The 24044-nt window shown below is 39.1% G+C and overlaps 1 pseudogene; it reads right to left on the bottom strand.

The window, feature by feature from the left end:
- The window catches only part of LOC120239804, a 34119-nt pseudogene extending 23332 nt beyond the window's left edge, over positions 1 to 10787 (bottom strand).
- Between the last annotated feature and the right edge of the window lie 13257 nt (positions 10788 to 24044).

Raw genomic sequence — 24044 nt, 5'->3', positions numbered from 1 at the left:
TCTACAGGAAGGCCAGAATTTTTCTTGAAAACTCTTTCCTTAAAAACAACAGCTATAATAATAATGCAAGGGCTTATCAACTTTTTTTCATTTATTTATTTTTTGAGAGAGTGAGAGAGCCAGCAAGGGAGGGCCAGAGAGAGAGAGAGAGAGAGAGAGAGAGAGAGAGAGAAAATTCCAAGCAGGCACTACACTGTCAGCACAAGAGCCCGATATGGGTCTTGAACTCACCAATTGTAAGTTCATGACCTGAGCCGAAAACAAGAGTCAGATGCTTAACTGACTGAGCAACCTAGACACCCTTCACTGACTTTTTTTTTTTAATGGGCAGAGAATTTTATTTTTTTATATAAATATATAAGATATATATATTTTATTTTTCTCTCTCTGAGAGAGACAGAGAGAGAGAGAGAGAGAGAGCAAGTTGTGGGGGGGTGGGGGCAGAGAGAAAGAGAATCCCAGGCAGCTCTGCACTATCAGTGCAGTGCAACGTGGGGCTTGAAACTACGAACCATAAGATCATTACTTGAACTGAAATCAAGAGTTGGACACCCAATTGACTGAGCCATCCAGGTGCCCCTCATTGACTCTTATTCCAATGAACAGGTTTTGAGAAGCCCTAGGGATTGCTAGGTGAAGTTGCTTAGGGATTGCCTGAGCCTCATTATATAACAAGGCAGGGGATTGAGTTCCTATCTGCAATTCTAGAGATTTTTCAGGATCAAACCAGCTAGCTGTTTTCATCCAGTTGGTGGGCTTGACCTTCACCAGTGAGCATGTAAACCATCTGGTAGAAATCTGAGAAACCTGCTCGTAAGTTTGAAACACTATATCAGATTCCTCAGCAAATCTGTGGGGATCCTTAGTTACTTGGGGAAGTCTTTCACTATGGCTCATAGTTCAGACTTAGTCTGGGGGACATGGGTTTCTTGTTGTTGGGTCAGCCTCTATTAACTGGAATAAACTCTATTTAGTCTTGGCTTATTAGTATTTTAACGCACTGCCAATGTTTTGGTAGAGTTTTATTTATCTTTATCTTCAGATGTTAGATTGGTCTACAGTTGCTTTTCTTGAATTTATCAAGGTTTATTTTTAGGCTGTGGTAGCATCTTAGAATGAATTAAGACTTTTTCATCTTCTGTTTTTTGGACTACTTTGAGTAATAATTATGTGTTGTAAGCTTAGACAGAACTTGACGATGCATGCATAACCCTTCCCCACTCCTGGAGATGGCAATGTTAACTGAATCAGTGTTGTTGGAATGTATTTCCTGCCAGTGTGAGTTGGTAATCATTCCCCTCTTCTCTTCAGATTCTATGGAATGAACTATTTCTCTTAGCCATTCTTCTAGCTATAGTTCATCAAATTGTTGGTCAGTTTTTGCGCCAAGGATAGCCATAAAGTTGCTGTTAGTTTCAAATCTTTGTCCTCAGATTTTTACGGTGGTTTCTTTGAGGTTGGCTTGAGCCATTGTAAAACTTATATTTTGTCTCTCAGTGAGACTACTTCCTTTGTTTCTCTTTGGCATACAGGGCTAGAGCTATCACTGGCACACTTTTTTTGTCAGTAATTGTGAGTCAAAATTTTAGCCAGAACTTTAATTAAAGATGGGCTACATTACATTGGAGTAATCATTACATGTTGCAGCATATGCACAGTATACAACAACATGCTCTTTGGCTGGGGGATTTGTGGTAAAGTGCACTCATATTTGTTAGCTAGGAGTCCATTTATTGTCTGAGCTACGCTGGCATACAGCATATGGGAAACACAGGAATTTTAATTGGCAATTTAATGGCAATAGGAACTTACATGTATATTTTTAAAGAGAGAGATATATAATATAATAATTTCCTTAAATTCATACATACACACATATATCCCTTTATGTATATATGTTTATGCATATTATATATGTAATATACTATATAGTTAATATATAGTATATGAAGCATTATATTATTGTAATAGTAACAAACCATATAATATTGTATATTGTTATATTGTGTGTTATATATTATGTAATATATACATATATAGAAAGGGATATATAAGATATATACTATAACTATATATAATGAAATATAATGTACATATATATGTATGTGTGTGTTTTTGAGGAAGTTAATTCAGAAACAAACTGTAGTATAATAATTCAGTGCAGTGCAGTTGGCAGTAAATGGGGGCTGTATCTGAAATGTCTTTGTGCCTAGAACCATTTTTCATGTTACAGCTTTCTGTTACCCTTTTTAGTACCTTCTGGGAATACTGGCCTATTTAGATTTTTCTTCCTCTTTTATATGTTGAAGATAAATACACAAATAATTGAAGTCCTTTTCTACCAACAGTCCTCACAGTTTTGTTTGTATATCCCACCAGTAAAATATCAGCGTGCACATTCAATATATATATATTTATTTCTAAATTATATACTATATCCCCATATTAATGTATTATAACAAATTTCACTCTGAGAAAAATGTAAACATGCTTAACCTTAAAAAAAATCTTTGCTTCACACTATGATTTAGAAATTCTAATATTGGTTATTTTAAGCTCCATTTATTATGATATTTGGCTGTAGCCATTGTTGTAGTTGTGAAAAGATAACTTAAAAAAGATTCAAATGGAAAAAGTGCATTGATGACTACTCATAATTATGACAGTCATTTCTTAATTTTATTCATTGATTATGTGAAATTATTTAAAAGTAAAATTTGGTAGTAAATTTTCATTTTTCTTAATGTCAGTTGGTTTTCTTATAAACTAATCTGAAGGAATTGATTTTATATTTTTAAACTCACTGAAAATCTTCATTTGAGTGGTTTTTAAACTGATTAAAGAGCTCTTTTCAAATTCTAAAATCTATAAAATTAGCTTTGCTAGATAATGAACTTTTTCTTAGGGGAAGAAATTCATATTTTAGGAGAAATATATTCAAATATCCATTTTCAAAACACCCATTTTATTCCACAAATTTAAAAGAGCAATTACTTTCCTGGTTATTATTCATCTATCACCTTTATTTGTTTGGTTTGTTTGAAAATATCTGCTACCGATGGTCTCTTGTTATTGCTGAAAGTTAACAATTTTTGAAATTTTGGACTTCTCATCTTTCTATAATATAAAACAGCATAATTTATTTATAAATTTGACAACTCATTTTTAAGTGCCTTCAAAGATAAACTCTGTGGTACAAAAACTTTTTACACTCACTTTTATAGTAAAGACTGTGAATTTTTCCTCCAATTTCAATCTTCCCCTATTTTTGTAATACAAATATTCTACACTTATGAGTGGACATATGGTGAAACAGCTAGAGCCTCTATTTCTCAGCCTCTCTGGCAGTCCTGTTAAATTCTGGCCAGTTGGATGTAAGTGAAAGTGATGTATGCACATTCTAGGTCAAGTCCTTAAAACAGAGCTGCTGGTCTCCCACAGTCCCTTTCTTCCCTTCCATACCTGGAAAGGAATTATGTGGTGTGTTTCAAATGTGTAGACAAGGAATACCTGAGGGGAAGGTAGAACAGTGATAGGGTAGGATCCTGGCTCCTTGTATGACCTCCTGGATCAGAGCCACCTATCAACTGTGAACTAGCCACAAGAAAAATGAATTCCTATCTTGTTTGAATCAACTAGCCACAAGAAAAATGAATTCCTATCTTGTTTGAATCACTATATTTTTGGATCTATTTGTTATAGTGGTTGGCCTGTATTTTACTATATTTTTTATTTCATTATAATGCAGTATAAAGGGGATAATATGTATTGTTTTTATAAAGTATTTTGTATTTATGTCTCATTATTTTATAACCACATTGATTAAAGTACAACAGAGTGTTCAGATACATAGCCAAATATATGCAGAGGTTTAGTAAATGATAAAAATGACATTTGAAACATTTTTAAAAAAAGGTTTATTTATTTTGAGAGAGAAAGAAGGCATGCAAGGGGAAGTGGGGTAGAGTGGAGGAGAGAGAGAATCCCAAGTAGACTCTGCGTTGTCAGTGCAGAGCCCAATACAGGGCTTGATCCCATGAACTGTAAGATTATGTCTTACAAAATCAAGAGTTAGATGCTTAACCATCTTAGCCACCAGCTTAACCAACGGAGCCACCCACTTTCCCCTGAAAATGGCATTTTAAATCAATAGAGATGGATTGATATGATAGTTCTTGAAGCTGGGCGGTGGGTACTTGAAGTTCTTTATTCTTTTACCTTCTTTTTTATATTTTTATATTTTCTATAATAAAAAATGAACACATTTAAAAAAATAAAATGAATAAAATAAACTCTGTAGAAAGAATGTTTAGTTTAATGGATGTTACTTGGGAGGAAATAAAATTAGTCTATACCTCATGCTGTAGTCAAAAGTTAATTTCAGATGGGGGTACCTGGGTGGCTCAGTTGGTTAACTGTCCAACTTGAGCTCAGGTCGTGATCTTATGATTCGTCAGTTCGAGTCCCATGTCAGGCTCTGTGCTGACAGCTCAGTCAAATTTTTTAAAGTTTATTTCAGATGGATTAAAATATGATATTAATTCTAGATGGATTATAAATGTACATTTAGAAGACTTAAGGAATAGAAGAGTTGGGAGAACATTTTATCATTTGGCAAATGGGAGAAACTTTCTAGGAAAAAAGAAAATTTAGAACTCATAAAGGAAAAGATAATCAGTTTTGAATAAAGGAATTATATACTTCTATACAAGATTAAAAGACAGGTTGCAACCTAGGCAAACATACTTGCTGCATATGTAGCAAGTAGTTATATTCATACCATATAAAAAAACTTCTGTAAAATCAATATGGCCAATATATATAACTTATAGAAAAAATTATTAGCAGACAGTGTGAACAGATAATTCAAAGAAAAGAACAAAAAATAGCTTATAAACATTTGAAATGGTTTCCAACCTTATTAATAAAAAATGAAAATTAAGAGTTGTTTTTTGCCTATCAGACAGACAACAAATAAAAGATGATACTATCCAGTGTTGATAGGGATAGGATTAAACAGGCACTTTCCTAGTGTTGCTAGAAATGGTTCTACATTTTTAAGTTTTTAAAAAAATGTTTTGTTTATTTTTGAGAGAGACAGAGCGTGAGCAGGGGAAGAGGCAGAAAGGGGGAGACACAGGATCTGAAGCTGGCTCCAGGCTCTGAACTGTCAGCACAGAGCCCTACATAAGGATCAAGTTCATGAATCATGAGATTATGACTGGAGCCAAAGTTGGATGCGTAACTGACTGAGCCACCCAAGCGCCCCAAAATGGTTCTACATTTTTAGAGACAAATCTGATAGTATCTTTACAATGTGATTTTTATGTGGCCTGGCAATTTCATTTCTTTCTTTAAAAAAATATTTATTTTGAGAGAGAGAGAGAAAAGTGCATGTGCATGTGGGGGAGGGGCAGAGAGAGAGAGAGAGAGAAACAGTGACAGAGAGAGACAGAGAGGGGGAGAGAGAATCCCAAGTGCTGGTGGTACAGATCCCGATGAGGGGTTTCATCCCATGGACTGTGAGATCATGACCTGAGCCAAAATCAAGAGTTGGACAGGATGCTCAACTGACTGAGCCACCCAGGCACCCCCTGGCAATTCCATTTCCAAGTAGAGATGTAGGTAAAGATACATATGTGTCGTGTTTATTGCACTGTTTATAATAGAAACAAACAGAAATATCCCAAATTTTAATCAATAGAATAGTTAACTAAAGTATGGCACACCCATATACTAGAAAATCAGTTGTTAAAAAGAATATACTCTCTGTATAATTTTATTTTTTCATTTTTTAAATTTTTTTAAAAAAAATTTATTTTTGAGAAAGAGTGACAGAGTGTGAGCAGGGAGGGTCAGAGAGAAAGCAGGACACAGAGTCTGAAGTAGGTTCCAGGCTCTGAGCCATCAGCACAGAGCCTGAAGTGGGGCTCAAACTCACAGACTGTGAGATCATGACCTGAGCTTAACCGACTGAGCCACCCAGGTGCCGGTGTATAATTTTAAATCTATATATTATTATTGAATGAAAAGAGCAAAGTGTAAAACAATATATAAGTATATATATAGCAAGATCCTATTGCTGTTAAAACTTTTTTTACACCTATAGATAACTGTGCAAGCATAGGGACAAAATCAGGATACTATTTACTAACTTTGCAGTTATTACTCTGGAGGGATGTGTTTGGAGATATAAACCAGGCACATTCATTTATTTATATAGTTCAGAAAGAGGGTGGTATGTACTCTTTTTGGTAGGTTTAAGTTTCCAGTTTGTTCTTTTCTGAAATTTTTAGACAAATATACATCTTTAAAAAAGTAAAACCAAACCCAAAACATATTGAGAATCTACTTGTGCCTATATATAAGTAGGAACAAAGAAGGACACAGAGGGAAATGAAGCATGTCACTGCCTTTATATCCAGGAATGCATTTTAGATAAGTCAGACTGTAATAAATACTGTGAAAAAGCCACATTGAAATAAACACCACTCAAATCAATCAACTGGGAAAAGTCAACAGGATCATATGATCTAGGTTAAAAAGTTCATAGCTCTTTCCCGAATAACTGCAAGAGAGGGTAATACAATCTCTTTAAAGCTTTTAGCTACTACATCACCTTGGGAAAAAGCATCAGTACAAGGTGACTTCTAACAGATTTTGCTGATGTCCATGTGATACATGTCAAAGACAGAGCAGAAATAAGCAGTAAAAGATGTCATAGCTACCCTCAAAATGGACTAGCCACAAACATTTCCCACACTCCTTTGATGAACTGTCTTTGTTTGGACCTTGGTCCTGTTCGCTCTCTCTGGTCCTTCTTCTCTTTCTCTTTACTTAGAATAAATCATCAGAAGATTTTAGGTCATGAAAATGTTTTTTTTTCTTCTTGCTGATAAGTATGTCTTGAGAGTAAGCAGATTTTGAGAGGGCAGGCGCTGCCAGAAAAGCATTTAAGACTTGAACACAGACCAAATACACACTCAATTAGTATCAGTGGAGGAAAGGTTCAGCTTTCAGACTGGGGACAGAAATGGCCAGTCCTTCCTGTTCTGTGCATCCTCGGTGGGGGCTGTCAATGTTCCTGAGACGTTTCTGATCAGAGCAGTGTGTGCTGGAAGCTTCTGCCCATGGTGTTTTTAGGCTTGCTTCACAGGCATTGTGCCTGAGGCTTGCTGGCAAGCTTGGCAAGCATCCATCTTGCCACTTCTCGCTTGTGGGCTCAATAGACTATCCCACTTTGCTGTTTTAGTCTATAGCTCCTCTTTGGGACTTGAAATCCTGCCCTGAACTTGAACCCAAAAGCCTGAATAGCTTTTGTTAACTTTATACATTGGCAGGGTTGATGTTCAAAATTCAAAATATTTAACAACCTGTAGAAAATAGGCACTGACTAATCAGAACATTTGACAGCTGAAGGGCTAATGCCTTTTATTTGCTAGATCCTGGGCCAGGTCAAGAGCACAGTGTGAAGCGTCTTGGTGGCTCAGTCAGTTAAAAAATTGACTCCTGATTTCGGCTCAGGTCATGATCTCACAGTTCTTGGGTTCTAGCCCCCTGTCGGGCTTTGTGCTGACATGCGGAGCTTGCTTTGGATACTCTTTCTCTCTCTGCCCCCCACCCCCGACTTGTTCTCTTCTCCCCTTCCCCCAAAATAAGTAAATAAATAAACTTAAAAAAAATAGTTCAGTATGGAAGGGAGGCCAGCAACAGTGAGGATACTTATGGGTCTTGGGGCCTTTACCCATTATGGCTGCCCAGGTCCTCTGCCTGAACCAGTCACCTAATACCTGCTGAACTTTTGAGTATTTGATGCCTGAAGCACTCACGGTTGTGCCAACCCACTAGCTCTTCCTTGTTCCGTACTCATAACCCTGACCAGGTTTGGCTTGCTACTTGCCCCCGTTACCTGTCTGCCCCTTGATCTAGTGAGATCCCATCTGTCTTGTGGCTGAATCAGCCTGAGTCATAATAGAATCAGCCTCAAGGTAGGAATTTCTCATACAAACAATACTTTATTAGGATTGTTGTTGGACTTTAAGACTAAGCTATTACCTGAGAATGGCTGGTTGGGGGTGCTATTGGTATAGATGTAGTTGTAACATTGGTTTAACTACCCATTCTTCCTTGGTATAGAGTGTTAGTTATTCAGTTTGCATATAGGGTTAGGTCTGCATTTTGTCCTCTCTTGGGTCTTGAGTTGTTTCTGATGCATGTCTGATAAATTGACTCAATACTTCTAAAGGCTTTGGTTTTATAATGGTATTCAGGATGTCTTTGAAGACTTAGTGACCATGTTAGGACTTTGTTAGGACTTTCCTGTGACCTGTTGCAAATTAGCACACTTTCCCCCCCTTCTTTGTCTCTTGTTTTCTTTCTTTCCTTCCCTATCTTCACCCTTTTCTGCTGCCCCATTTTCTCCTGCACTTATGGGCTGCACAACCTCTAATCTCCCTTCCCTTTCCTCTTGTGCTTTTTGTATGGTTTCTTTTTCTCTCCCCATGCGCCTTTATGCCACTGCTTCCTTATGCAGTCATAAGGCCTTGTGGCCTTTGTTGGTGTGAGTAATGGTCTTTGCATTCTGTGACTGCCACTTCAGAAATCTTGCTCTTTGGGGGGGCGCCTTGGTGGCTTAGTCAGTTAAACCTCCAACTTTAGCTCAGGTCATGATCTAATGGTTCATGAGTTCGAGGCCCACATTAGGCTCTCTGCTATCAATACAGGTCCTGCTTCATATCCTCTGTCTTCCTCTCTCTACCCCTCCTCTGCTCTCTCTCTCTCTCTCAAAAGTAAATAAACATTACAAAATAAAAAAAAAAAGAAATCTTGCTGTTTGGGTGGTATCTGGCTTCTTAGCATTTGAAACCAGTAAGTTGTAAACACCTCATAAAACATGGTTCCTTGTTTTATATTTCCTTGCTTCTTATCTTGAAAAGGACATTGTCTCTGACATAATCATGTTTTAAACTGTGACTCTTTTTGTTTTGTAGACATGCTGTTAGTGATAATGTTTTTGAGTGGGTAGCTAGGAAAAGAGCTGCATGCAAACAGATTGTGCTCACATTTAAAGAATCATCTATAGGACCCCTTGATCTGCCATTATGAAGGCTGGGCTATGATTTGCTGGTTGCTCTGCTATTTATAGAGCCTGTCATTGCGCATGACCGTCTGTGCCCAGGGCTGGAGCCTCGTTGCCAAGAGGCGCTGAGCTGAGTTCTGCTTGCAGTGAGAGCAGATTGCACTGACTGCTCCTGTTTCCCAGGCAGCCTTCCTCACTTGTCCTCCTTAGCTTTGAGTGGAGCTTCAGCTTCTCTCTAGGACTCTACTCCCTGCCTCACTTTCCGATGACTGCTGCCTCTGCATTGTTTTGCTACTGTTTTTGATGTATACACTGCCCGATATTTTGCTGTTACTCTCATTTTTTGTATTGATAGATTTGCTGTCTTCTGGGAAGCTCTTTATTGTGATCCTTTGTTGTCAGTGAATGTTAAATACGGCTCATAAGTTATTGATGTCACTGTTTGGGAAATCAGTCTCATGTTTGTTGCATGTCAGCTTCCTAGGGAGAGACTTGCAGATGGAGATTATGTGCAGGGGATTGACTAGGGAGTGCCCTTGGGAATCACACGTAAAGGGACGGAGGATAGCAGGATGGTCAGACAGAGAAGTGGGATTGTGATGCGTGTGCAACAGAGACCTCAACTGATGCCACAAGTTCTGGAGCTGAGAGATCCTTCAGAAATGTCTCTAATTGAAGCAAGTACTCACCTTTCCACTGACCAGCACTGGCCCTGGGAGAGGGGGTTGTCTCTAAGCTGAACAGCTAGCTTTCAAGCTGAAGGCAAGCTGTTTCCACCACGGGATTCTGCTAAAAGCCAGGATCTACCATCGCTCCTGGAACCTGGGGAAATACACATCTAGCTCACAAATGCGGGATTTGGGTGGTGCCCCACAGCATCCTCTAAAATGTTCTTACAGTTCTGCCATGGTGGGTGCAATTTCTACCCTACTTTTAACTTGATTTTAACTACTGCAATGTGGGTATCATACTCTGAGAGTCTCTTAAAAGTTAAGATATTTATTTTCTTTTTATGGTTTATTTTGGTAAAAAAACATGATGTTGATGAATCCTACGAGAAAATGAGTGGAGGCCAGTTTCAACAGAATAATCCTTGCCTTACTGGACCACCACTGCCCACAAAATTCACTGTCACTCTGTGCTGATGGCTTTGTCTCTAAAACCTAAAGCAGGAGGTAGGAAGGGTGAAGGATTGAAACCTGTTGTACCAAAAGCACCAGGGTTGATAAATTTGTATAAAACTTTTGTTTGGTAGTTACAGTCCGAATATAAAAAATATGAGGGAGTAGACATAACCTTTATTAGAAATATAATGTAAGTGCATCCTTGGGTAGTATCGTTCATATATTTGATGAAACAACATAACAGATGTTGTTTAATCTGCATGTGAAAGCACAGGCAGATGGGGAAGACATGGCTGCCAGAGGGAAATTATACTGATCTTGTATTTCACAGACCAAGTTGTTGATGGAGAGCACAGATTAGCAGACTAAAACTCTTGAGTCAAAATTACTTTTTTCTCAGTGATAGAAGCAGAGTGCTCAAGACCCTGTAGGACACTGTAGAGCAGGGGTTGGCAGAGTTTTTCTGCAAAATCCCAAATAATGAAGATTTTTGACTTTGAGGCCATATGAGCTCTTTTGCAACTATTCACCTCTGCTTTTGTAGCAGAGAAGTAGCCATAGACAGCATGTACACGAATGGCCATGGCAGTATTCCAGTAAAATCTGCAGAAAGAGTGTGCAGATTTGGCCATAATTTGCTCACCCCTGATAAAGAGCATGGGTCAGGTTGCCTGAGTTTCAGCCCTAGAGTAGATACTAAGTGTCCATTTCTTATCTGTAAAATGGGCATCAAAATAGTATATACCTCCTAGGCATATTATAAGAAATAATGAGATCATGCATATACAGTGTTTGACAAATAGGAAGTCCTTGATAACTATAAATTATTATTATTTATGCAACTGTAAAGAATTAAAGTTGGGAAAAAAAGAATTAAAGTTGGAAATAGTTAACAGCTAAACAATGTTGGGAAAAAGTTAAATAAATGGGGCTCATCTTATGTTTAGCTATGTAGTAAGATGTGTAAATGGAAGTCTTTTGGCCTGAGTTTGCCCCAAGAGATGTAATTGGTAAGGGTCTTGCTGCCCGAGAGAAGAGTTAGACCCCTCTGTAGAACTTGCAAAGGAGGTGGCTGTAAAGTGGGTTTTACCACTAGCTCTGTGGCAGTTTGCTGTTGCTCACCAGGATCTGTGCTCTCTTTTTCTGGGCACATGACCTAAATACATATTTTACTCTCTTGCAGTTAAGTGATGGCCACGTAGCTGAGTTCTAGTTAATGAAATGTAAGGAGAAATGATATGTGCCATTTATAGGCCTGGCCCTTTGCCACCCTCCCACACAATCCTGGCTCTTTCTTCACAAACTAGCAGAGTAGAGAGGATGTTGTGGATCTAGAATCACAACATGGAAGGTGCCTCATGCCCTAAATGACTCTGTGGAGCAGAGCCCCTATCCTGTTTGCTGATCTGTGAGTGAAATAAACTTTAATTGTGTTGGTGTACTGAGATTTTGTGTCCCTCATCTCAGAGTTAGCCTACATTGTCATTTATGGTCACCCATCACCAATTTAGAGCTAAATGGATAAAGGCTGAGGATCAAGTTATAAGAGGTTAGAGCAGTGCTGTATATAGAACCTTCTGTGATAACGGACAGGTTCTGTCCGTATCATCTAATACCGCTAGCCACATGTGATATTGAATGGTCAGAACGTGGCTGGTATGCCTGAGGAACTGAATTTGTAGTTTAATTTTAATTAAAATTTAAATTCAAATAGCGACATGTGGCCAGTAGCTACTCTATTGGGTAGCTCAGGATGAGAGTCTGGAAGATTGCTTAGCGGTGCACCCGTGTCTCACCCTGAGCCCTCTTAAGCCTAGTGAGAGTTTAGGGAAACCACGGGGAGAACTTGACTTGTGTCCTCAGAGTCTATGTGCCAAGGCTGGTGCCAGACCATGTGGGATAATTTCAAAGCACCAAGACCATGGCTGGCGGGCTGCTCTCATGGTGGAGTGAGCAGAGTTGGCTGCATTGGGAATAGCCTACTTTCCCAGAATGTGTTGGGGCAAAGGATGCATGAGAATTTCTTATGGATCTCTTGGGGAAAAAGAGCGGGGAGTCACTTTAAACTCTGTAAGAAGAAACCAGGAAGAGTTATATGACCTCATTGAAATGGAACTGGTATTGTGACTAGAAGTGGCTAGAAGGCTTTTTAGTTATCTGAGAATGACCAGAAAAATTATAGAGTCCATTCAAAATTTTGTGTAACATTGGGAGACAACTAACTCTTCCTTGTGGACTTGAAAGACAGCAGGGAGAAAGAATATAGTTGTTTTCTGAGTGTACCCTATGATCCCTGCTTAGGTTACTCTAACAGTTATAATTAAAAAGCACTTTAAGCTCCTTAAAAGAGATGGATTTCCATTTCCAGTAGTTTTAACCTCAAAGTCTCCTTTTATTCTCTTCTCTGCCCCAACCATGGAGGCCATGTTTTGTGTCTTAGGCTCATTTGGGTGTAGAATCAGAGACCTACTGTTTTCTAGGGTATGTCGTAAGGATGTATGTGCCATTTAATGGAATTTAAGAAAAAGATTCATAGATGGGGGTGACTTCTCAGGGATGCATGGAGAGCTGGTGGTGGTTTCAAGGCCTCACTCCTCACTGTAGTGATGCCAAAAGTGGGACTCAGAACTACTCCATTGGCTGCAGCTTTTCCATCTGTTATCAACTGATTTTTCTCTCCTCATCATGGCTTCCATGCCCTGTTACTGTCAGCCTAGACAAGAGCCACAGATTTTTCCATCAGGCCTTCTACATTCTTGTTACCCAAAGTTTGCTCTGCAGACCAACAGCGTTGGAAGCTTGGGAGCTTGTTAGAAACTCAGAATCTGGGGCGCCTGGGTGGCTCAGTCGGTTAAGTGTTCGACTTAGGCTCAGTTCATGATCTCACGGTTTGTGGGTTCGAGCCCTGCATTGGGCTCTGTGCTGACAACTAGCTCAGAGTCTTGAGCGTGCTTTGGATTCTTTGTCTCCCTCTCTCTCTGACCCTTCCCTGCCCGTGCTGCCTCTCTCCCCCTCTCTCTCAGAAATAAATAAAACATTAAAAAAAAACTATAAAAAAAAGAAACTCAGAATCTCAGGTCTCACAATCTACATTTTAATAAGAATCCTAGGGGCTCCTTGGTGACTCAGTCTGTTGAGTGTCTGACTCTTGGTTTTGGCTTGGGTCATGATCCCAGGGTCATGGGATCGAGCCCTCAGTCAGATTTCACACTGAGCATGGAGCCTACTTAAGATTCTCTCTGTCTCTTCCTCTGCCCCTTGCCCCCCCCTTTCTAAAATAAAAATAAATTGGGGGGAGGGGGGGATGGGCATGAAGGAGGGCACTTTGGGGATGAGCACTGAGTGTTATGTAGAAACTAATTTGACAATAAACTATTTGTAAAAAAAAAAAAAAATAAATAAATAAAATAAAAATAAATTAAAAAGTAAGAATCCTAGGCTATGCGTGTACATATTAGAGTTTCAGCACTGGTCTACAAATGATTTTTTTTTTCAGTTTTAACTTCTGTGCTAAGTGGCCCAGGCTCTTGGTATTTCTCTGTCAAACTCTCAAGAGAGGTACACAGTCTGAGTATCAAGACCCAGCAACCATGACCAAGAGGAGTCAGATGCCATGGTACAAAACATGCTTTCCGAGGCTGCAGGAACTGTGGGTGGGGAATAGGTCCAAGAAGGGAATGATTGACATCAGTAAGATATTTAAAAAGATTTCTGTTTACAAAACTGCATTTAACTTGTAATTCACTTGCAATTGGAAAAATCATCAAGACTCTGTCCCCAACCAGAGCTTCTGATTATCATGAACTAATAACCAGGGGCGCCTGGGTGGCTTAGTCGGTTAAGCGTCCGACTTTCGCTTAGGTCATGATCTCGCGGTTCGTGGGTTCGAGCCCCGCGTCGGGCTCTGTGCTGACTGCCAGCTCGGAGCCTGGAGCCTGTTTCAGTCTGTGACTCCCTCTCTCTCTGACCCTCCCCTGCTCACGCTGTCTCTCTCTCTCTCCTAGAAATAAATAAAACATTAAAAAATTAAAAAAAAAATGAACTAATAACCAGTTGATAGCATATAGTCAGTGTAAAAGAAACACTATAGTACTAATCTGGGAAATCTTATCTAAAATAAGTGTTCAATTTCTTAGACTTTTTAAAGACTAAAAATTGATTTCTTGTTATCATCATCCCTCTAGAAACTGGTGATCTGTACCAAAGAATGATTATTAGAAAATAAGACTTTAAAAAGGTAATATTTTGTCCCATTACCCCTTATTATACATTCTCTGAAAATAAAAATGTAGCTCTAGATGTATTATTTCTTATCGAGCTGACAGAGTGGCTTCCATGGCCATTCTTTTAATGCAGGATTGTCAAAACCACAAATGACAAAGTTGCTTTAATCTTGAAGATCTCACTGCACATAGTGCAGTAGGGAACAGTGTTATGATGATCAGCTTCACTCAGTAATGACATAGCAAGGGGCAGGAGCTGGTATTAGAGCAGGGATTCTTAGAGTATAGTCATGGGATCCAGCATCAGCATTACCTGAGGATTTGTTTTTTTTTTTTAATGTTTTATTTATTTCTAGGAGAGAGAGAGAGAGACAGCGTGAACAGGGGAGGGACAGAGAGAGAGGGAGTCACAGACTGAAATAGGCTCCAAGCTCTGAGCTGGCAGTCAGCACAGAGCCCGACGCGGGGCTCGAACCCACGAACCGCGAGATCATGACCTAAGCGAAAGTCGGACGCTTAACCGACTAAGCCACCCAGGCGCCCCTCTGAGGATTTGTAAGACACGCAAATTCTTGGGGCAACTGGGTGGCTCAGTTGGTTAAGCTTCCAACTTCAGCTCGGGTCATGATCTCGCGGTTTGTGGGTTCAAGCCCTGCGTTGGGCTCTGTGCTGACAGCTGAGAGCCTGCAGCCTGCTTCAAATTCTGTGTTTCTTTCTCTCTCTGCCCCTCCCCGCTCGCACTCTGTCTCTCTGTCTCATTCTCTCTCAAAAATAAATAAACATTAAAAAAAAAAAAAAAGAAATGCAACTTCTCAGCCCCTATCCCAGATTTACTGAATTGGAAGATCTGGGGGTAGGGACCAGCACTTGGTGTTTTAATCAGCCTTGCTGGTGGTTCTGATTCTTGATAAAGTTTAAGAACCACTGAAATAGGGTAATGCAAGCTTCCATAGAAAGTATACACTTTAATAGCTCAAACAGTGTAGAAATATGTTTATCATTCATTTAAGGGTGTAGTGGGTGAACAGGTTGGCAAAGTGGCTTTCTCTATGCAGGTATTCAGGGATCCAGGCTGATGAAGTCACTACGGTCTTCAATATGTGACTTTCAGATCTTCTCTGAAGGTCATGTCAGCCAAAAGAAAAGAGCATGGAGAAATGGCTGTGGGAAGTATTCATGGGCTAGGTCCGGAAATGGCATACATTGGGGTGCTTGGGTGGCTTAGTCCGTTAAGCATTCAACTGTTGATTTCAGCTCAGGTCTTGATCTCAGGGTCGTGAGTTCAAGCCATGCATTGGTCTCCTTGCTGGGTGTGAAGTATAGTTAAAAAAAAAATAGCATACAGGGCACCTGGTTGGGTCAGTTGGTTAGGCATCCAACTTCAGCTCAGGTCATGACCTCCCGGTTTGAGGGTTTGAGCCCCCACATCAGGCTCTGTGCTAACAGCTCAGAGCCTGGAGCCTGCTTTGGATTCTGTATCTTCCTCTCTGTCTACCCCTCCCCTGCTCATGCTCTGTCTCTCAAATAAATAAATGTTAAAACAAAATAAAAAATAGCATACATATCTTATGTTCGTATTTCATTGGCTAGAATTTAGTAATTCCTGTTGGCCCTACTTAAGTGTAAAGGAGGCTGGGAAATGTCTAGCTTAGCTTGTGCCTCCCGCCCTCCCCCAACCCCCCCCACCCCAGCAAAAGAGGTAAGCATGGGTTTTGGTGAGCAATTAACAGTCTCTGTCATAAACTTATTTCTGAGATTTTCTGTATTCTGGACCTGTTTTATGCCATAAACCTCTTTGGCAGTCTAGTGAAGCCCAAGGACTCAGTCTCAGAATGTTTTCAAATGCATAACATTACACGTATGTATGTGTGTGTAATTATAAGGGAAGCCAATTAATTATTAATAATAATAATATAAATATTAAAAACATTTTGGACAAAGCAGTATATGTACTTCTTTATTAAAGAATTAAATAATAAGTTCTAGTGGCAGATATGTTGACTACTGTGGTTTTAAAATAATGATTATAAATGGTATTTCAGAATACCTGCAGCTACTATAATATGTAAATATATTTGATTCCTTTTGGTGGTGAAAGTCACCAGTACTACTAATAATATCAGGTTTATAGCCTCCATTCATAATTGATGAATGTGATATGCTAAATTTCAAGTAGAAGTCAGTGAAAATAAAGACAGGATTTTCCCCCATCGAAGTCAATAAGCTAGAATTTGCCTAGAATTTTATCCATGAACCCAAGAACTTCTGCTATACACTTTATTTCTAGCCTTGGATGAAGAGAATCATAGAGTTCTCATGAGATATTATTGTATACTTTATGAAAATATCAGCTTATTGAGTATCATGATATTTGTATATGGTTAATTTGTATCATGTGTACTTAACCTCAACCTTGGCATTCTCAGATATAGCAAGAACACAAAAGCAATTCTATTTATTTTATTGTTTATTTAAAAAACTTTTTAAAGTTAAATTTTAGTTAGCTAACATATAGTGAATATTGGTTTCAGGAGGGGTGCCTGAGTGGCTCAGTTGAATGAGCTCCTGACTCCAGTTCAGGGGTTCTCACTCTTCCTGAGTTCAAGCCCCACATTAGACTTTCTGCTGTCAGCACAGAGCCTGCTTTGACTCCTCTACCCTACCCTCAGCCCTCTGCTCACTCTTTCTCTCTCTGAAATAAACATTAAAAAAATATATATATTGCTTTCAGGAGTAGAATTCAGTGAATCATCACTTACAACACCCAGTGCTCATCACAACTAGTGCCCTCCTTAATAACCATCATGTATTTAGCCCACACCCCAGCCACTCCCGTCCATCAATTCTCAGTTTGTTCTCTGTCATTAAGAGTCTTTTGTGATTTGCTTCTGTCTCTCCTCTTCCCTCCCCTTCTTATATGTTCATCTGTTTTCTTTCTTTCTTTCTTTCTTTCTTTCTTTTATTGTTTATTTGTTTTTGAGAGAGAGTAAGCAGGAGAGGAGCAGAGAGAGGGAGACAGAGGAACTGAAGTGGGCTCTGTGCTGACAGCAGTGAACCTGATGTGGGGCTTGAACTCACGAATTGTGAGGTCATGACCTGAGCCAAAGTTGGTTACTCAACCGACTGAACCACCCGTATGCTCCTCATCTGTATTGTTTCTTAGATTCCGCATATGATGAAATCTTCTGGTATTTGTCTTTTTCAGTCTGACTTACCTCGCTTAGCATATTACCTTCTAGCTCCAGCCACATTGTTGGAACTGGCAAGATTTCATTATTTTTGATGGCTGAGTAATATTCCACATGTGTACCACATCTTCTTTATCCATTCATCAGTTGGTGTATATTTGGGCTCTCTCCACACTTTGACTATTGTTGATAATGCTGCTAGAGACATCGGGGTGCATGTGACCCTTTAAATCTGTATTTTTGTATCCTTTGGCTAAATACCTAATAGTGTAATTGCTGGATTGTAGGGTAGTTCTATTTTTAGTTTTTGAGGAACCTCCATAATTTTCTCCAGAGTGGCTGCACCACTTTGCATTCCCACCAACAGTGCAAGAGGGTTCCCTTTTCTCCACATCCTTTCCAACACCTGTTGTTTCTTGTGGTGTTAATTTTAGCTATTCTGACAGGTGTGAGGTGGTATCTCACTGAGTTTTGATTTGTATTTCCTTGATGGTGAGTGAGGTGGAGCATCTTTTCATGTGTCTGTTAGCCATCTGGATGTCATCTTTGGAAAAATGTCTGTTCATGTCTTTTGCCCATTTCATAAGTGGGTTATTTGTTTTTTGGGTGTTGAGTTTCATTAAGTTCTTTATTTATTTTGGATACTAACTCTTTATCAAATTTGTCTTTTGCAAATATCTTCTCCCATTCTCTAGTCTGCCTTTAGTTTTATTGATTGTATCCTTTGCTTTTTATTTGATGAAGTCCCAATAGTTCTTGTTTGATTTTGTTTCCCTTGCCTTCGGAGATGTGTGTAGAAGGAAGTTGCTCAGGCCGAGGTCAAAGAGGTTGCTGCCTGTGTTCTTCTCTAGGATTTTGATGGTTTTCTGTCTCACATTTAGGTCTTTCATTCATTGTGAACTTATTTTTGTGTATGGTGTAAGAAAGTGGTCCAGATTCATTCTTCTGCATGTTGCTGTCCAGTTTTCCAACACATTTGTTGAAGAGGCTGTCTTTTTTGCATTGGATATTCTTTCCTGCTTTGTTGAAGATTAGTTGACTCTAGAGTTGTGGGTCCATTTCTGGGTTTTCTATTTTGTTCCATTGATCTATGTCTTTAGTTTTTGTGCCAGTACCATATTGTCTTGATGACTACAGCTTTGTAATATAGCTTGAAATCTGGAATCATGATGCCTCCAGTTTTGTTTTTCTTTTTCAGGATTGTTTTGGTTATTCAGGGTGTTTTGTAGTTCCATATACATTTTAGGACTGTTTGTTTAGCTCTGTGAAAAATGCTGGTGGTATTTTGTTAGAGATTGCATTTCATGTGTGGATTGCTTTGGGTAGTATAGACATTTTAACAGAGTTTGTTCTTCAAGTCCATGAGCATGGAATGCTTTTCTATTTCCTTGGGTTCTTTTCAGTTTCTTTCATAAGTTTTCTTTAGTTTTCAGAGTACAGACCTTTTACCTCTTTAGTTAGGTTTAGTCCTAGATATCTTATTGTTTTTGGTACAATTGCAAACAGGATCATTTCCTTGTTTTTGGTACCATTGCTGCTTCATTGTTGATGTGTAGAAATGCAACAGATTTCTGCACGTTGATTTTATATCCTACAACTTTTTTGAGTTCATGTATCAGTTCTAACAATTTCTTGGTGGAGTCTTGGATTTTCTATATAGAGTATCATGCCATCTGCAAATACTGGAAGTTTGACTTCTTCCTTGCTGAATTGGATGCTTTTTATTTCCTTTTGTTGTCTGATTGCTGAGGCTAAGACTTCCAGTACTATATTAAACAGTGAAGGTGAGAGTTGACATCTTTGTCTCGTTTCTGACCAGAGAGGAATGACTCTCCGATTTCTCCATTGAGAATGATATTAGTTGTGGATCTTTCATATATGACCTTTATGATGTTGAGGTATGTTTATCCCTACTTTGTTGAGCGTTTTATTAAGAATGGATGTGTAATTTATCAAATGCTTTTTTTTGATCTTTTGATTGATGTGGTTTTTATCCTTTCTTTATTAACATTGTGTATCATGTTGATTGATTTGCACATATTGAACTAGCCCTGCAGCCCACGAATAAGTCTCACTTGATCATAGTAAACAATTCTTTTAATGTCTTGTTGAGTTTGATTTGCTAGTGTTTTATCGAGATATTTTGCATCCATGTTCATCAGGAATATTGGCCTATAATTCTCCTTTTTAGTGGGGTCTTTGGTTTGGAATCAAGGTAATGTTGGCTTCATAGAATGAGTTTGGAAGTTTTTCTTCCATTACTATATTTTGGAACAGTTTGAGAAGAATAGGTATTAACTCTTATTTAAATGTCTGGTAGAATTCCCCTTGGAAGCCATTTGGCTCCGAACTCTGTTTGTTGGGAGATTTTTTGATTACTGATTCAATTTCTTTGCTGGTTATGGGTCTGTTCAAATTTTCTATTTCTTCCTGTTTCCATTTTGGTAGTTTTTGAGTTTCTAGGAATTTGTCCATTTCTTATGGATTACCCTGTTTGTTGGCATATGATTTTTCATAGTATTCTTTTATAATTATTCATATTCTGTGGTGTTGGTTGTGATCTTTCCATTTTCATTTGTGATTTTATCTATTTGGGTCCTTTCTCTTTTCTTTTTGATAAATCTGGCTAGGGGGTTATAAATTTTGTTTATTCTTTAAAGAACCAGCTCTTAGTTTCATTGATTTGTTCTACTGATTTTTTGTTTGTTTGCTTCTGTATAGTTTTTTTTCTCCTCTAACCTTTATTATTTCCATTCTTTGGCTGGATTTAGGCTTTATTTGCTATTTCTTTTCTAGCTCCTTTAGCTAGAAGGTTAGGTTGTGTCTTTGGAATCTTTTTTACTTCTTGAGATAGGCCTGAACTGCAATATACTTCCCTCTTAGGACTACCTTTGCTGCATCCCAAAGGGTTTTCACTGTTATGTTTTCATTTTCATTTGCTTCCATGTATTTTTTTTTTATTTGTTCTTTAATTTCCTGGTTAACCCATTCATTCTTTAGTAGGATGGTCTTTAACCTTCAAGTATTTGTGGTCTTTTCCAATTTTTTTCTTGTGGTTGACTTCAAGTTTCATAATGTTGTGGTCTGAAAATATGCATGGTATGATCTCAGTCCTTTTGTACTTGTTGAAGGCTGACTTGTGACCCAGTATGTGACCTCTTCTGAAGAATGTTCCATGTGCACTGGAAAAGAATGTGTATTCTGCTGCTTTAGGATGGAATGTTCTGAATATATCTGTTAAGTCCATCTGGTTCAGTATGTTATTCAAAGCCTATTGTTTCCTTGTTGATATTCTGCCTAGAAGATCTGTCCATTGCTGTAAGTGGGGTGTCCTCTACTATTATTGTATTGTTATCAATGAATTTCTTTATGTTTGTTACTTATTGATTTGTATATTTGGGTTTTTCCAAGTTGGGGATGTATATATTTACAATTGTTAGATCTTCTTGGATAGACCTCTTTATTATGATATGGCACCCTTCTTCATCTCTTGGTACAGTCTTTGGTTTAAAATCTCGTCTTTCTGATATAAGTATGGCTACTTCAGCTTTCTTTTGACATCCATTAGCATTGATCGATGGTTCTCCATTCACTTCTTTTCTTTTCTTTTTTAATGTTTATTTATTTTTGAGAGAGTGAGAGAGAGAGACCGAGCATGAACAGTGGAGAGGCAGAGAGAGAGGGAGACACAGCATCTGAAGCAGTTTCCAGGCTCTGAGCTGTCAGCACTGAATGTGACGTGGGGCTCAAACCCACAGACCATGAAATCATGCCTGTCCAAAGTCAGACGCTTAACTGACGGAGCCACCCAGGTCCAGGTTCCCCTCCATTCCCTGCAAACAAAATAAGTTGCAGGTGTATACAGGGCTAAAATGAGTCTCTTGTGGCAGCATATAAATGGATCTTGGTTTTTTAATCCATTCTGATTCCCTATGTCTTTTGATTGGAGCATTTAGTCTATATATACTCGTAGTGATTATTGATAGATATGAATTTAGTGCCATTGTGTTACCTGCAGAGTTGGTGTTTCTGGTGTTGTTCTCTGGTCTTTTCTAGTCTTTGTTGCTTTGCCCTTTTTTTTTTTTTCTTTTTCCTCCACTCATAAAGAGTCCTCCTTAAAATTTCTTGCAGGACTGGTGTAGTAGTCACAAACTCCTTTAGCTTTTATTTGTCTGGGAAAATCTTTATCTCTCCTTCTACTCTGAATGACAGCCTCACTGGGTAAATAATTCTTGGCTGCATATTTTTTCCATTCAGCACGTTGAATATTTCCTTCCACTCCTTTCTGGCCTGCCGGGCTTCTGTGACAGATCTGCTATGAACCTGATCTGTCTTTCCTTGCAGGTTAAGGACTTTTTTTCCCTTGCTGCTCTCAGGATTCTTCCCTTGTCTGTGTATTTTGTGAATTTGACTATTTGACTCTAGTATGCCTTGGTGATGATCTGCTTTTGTTGACTTTATTGGGAGTTCTTTGTGCTTCTTGGATTTTGATGTCTGTGTTCTTCCCCAGATAAGGGAAGTTTTCAGCTATAATTTGTTTGAATAAACCTTCTACCCCTTTTTCTCTCTCTTCATCTTATGGGATGCCTATGATATGAATGTTACTATGGTTTAGTATGTCACTGAGTTCTCTAAGTCTGCTTTTATGGTCCATGACCTTTGTTTTCCTCTTCTTTTCAGCTTCATTATTTTCCATAATTTTATCTTCTCTATCACTGATTTGCTCCTTTGCTTTGTCTACCCTCGTTTTTATGGCCTCCATTTTGGAGTGCATCTCGGTTATATAATTTTTAATTTTGGCCTGACTAGATATTAGTTCTTTTATCTCTGTAGTAAAGGATTCTTTAGTGTCTTCTATGCTTTTTTTCAAGCCCAGTCAATGTCCTTATAATTTTTGTTTTAAATTCTAGTTCAGACTTCTCAAAATCTGCATTGATTAAATCTCTGGCTGTCATTTCTTCCTGTTCTTTCTTTTGGGGTGAATCCCTCTGTCTTGTTATTTTGTAGAGAAAGCAAAATAAACCAAATAAAAATTGAAAAATTGAAAAATAATTAAAAATAAAATATGTATCAGAAGCTAGATCCTAGGTATGTTTTGGTGTGCTTGTTATGAGAAGCTTGATAGAAAAAAGGTTGAAAGAAAGAAAAAAAGAAAATTAAATATAATAAAAAAATAAAAAATTGCTCTTTCTGTATCAAACAAGTGAACAAAACAAACAAAAAGACAAAAACCAAGAAACCCAAAAAACCCCACAGGATACTAGATCCTGTTTCCCATAGAACCAGAGTTTTGCAGCACTGTATCATCAGTACACTTGTGGGTGAGGGGTTTGTGCTGGTCTTCTGGGAGAGGGATCTGCTGCTCTCATTATTATGTGCAATTGCTCTTTTGAAGATCTGCCTGCAGGGTGCAAGGGGGCGGGGCTTAGTGTAGCAGCTCCGTTTTCCACTTGGTGGCGCTGTTTAGCTCACTGAGGTGGATCAAGCTGGTGGGTAGGAAAGAAAATGGGTTCATCCGGCTCTCTGGTCTTGGGAGCGGGAAATATAGCCACTCCCCTTCAGTAAGCCCTCCCAGTAAGCTGGGAAAACCAGTAACCCCACCTGTGTTCCTAGTTTCGGTCAGATCTCCGCTTTCACCCAGTCTATGTCCGAGCTTTCCGCCTGCCGATGCCGCAGGACTCCTGTATTTCAACCCAGGCACCACCGCGTTCCAAAACCCCATGCTTTAGAGACCCCTGTGACATGGACCCACACTGATCTTCTGGGGAAGGGTCTGCGCGTTGCGTTGGGTGCTGGTTTGTCTGCTGGCTTGAGCAAAAGACAGCTGCGCGACCACGCAGTGGTTCGGGGTTTGTGGTAAATTGCAACACACAGCTGGCACCAGGGATTGCTGCCTTCAACTGGTGTGTTTGTTCCTGTACTGGTGAACGGGACAGTTGCATGTCGCCTGCAGGGTCCTTTGCCTGCTGGCAGGCTGTATCACCTCTACCAAATGCACTCCAGGCAGGGGAACCGCTTCTCCCCCTATGACCCTGGGGATCCAGAGCACTGCTTAGCTCCCCAGGAGTGAACCTGGCAATGTCACAGACCTCCCAAACTTTGGAATCTGCACTCCACTGTTTATAGAAAACTAGTGGTGTTGTAACCTTCTCCTTTTTCTCTGTCAAAGGTTTTGGGGAATAGTTTTCTTGTGCAGTGTCCTGTGTGTGTTTTGCTTTCCCCCACCCCCCATGCTTTTTCTCTCTTCTCCTTCTCTCTCACTATCACCACAATGGTCAGGGTTCCTTGCCCTGGCTGTAGCTCTTTCCTCCCACAAACTCTGTGCAATTTCTATCTTCCAAGGGTCTTTCTTCTGGTTTGTAGATGTACAGCTTTGTTCTCTAAGATGACCAATAAATTTCTTGGCTGTTGAGAATGATTTGATATTTAT

Source organism: Hyaena hyaena, unplaced genomic scaffold (genome assembly GCF_003009895.1).
Source record: "Hyaena hyaena isolate Hyena2069 unplaced genomic scaffold, ASM300989v1 scaffold_242, whole genome shotgun sequence".
NCBI lineage: Eukaryota > Metazoa > Chordata > Mammalia > Carnivora > Hyaenidae > Hyaena > Hyaena hyaena.
The sequence above is the reverse complement of the archived record's forward strand: the minus strand, read 5'-3'. Positions and strand labels throughout refer to the sequence as shown.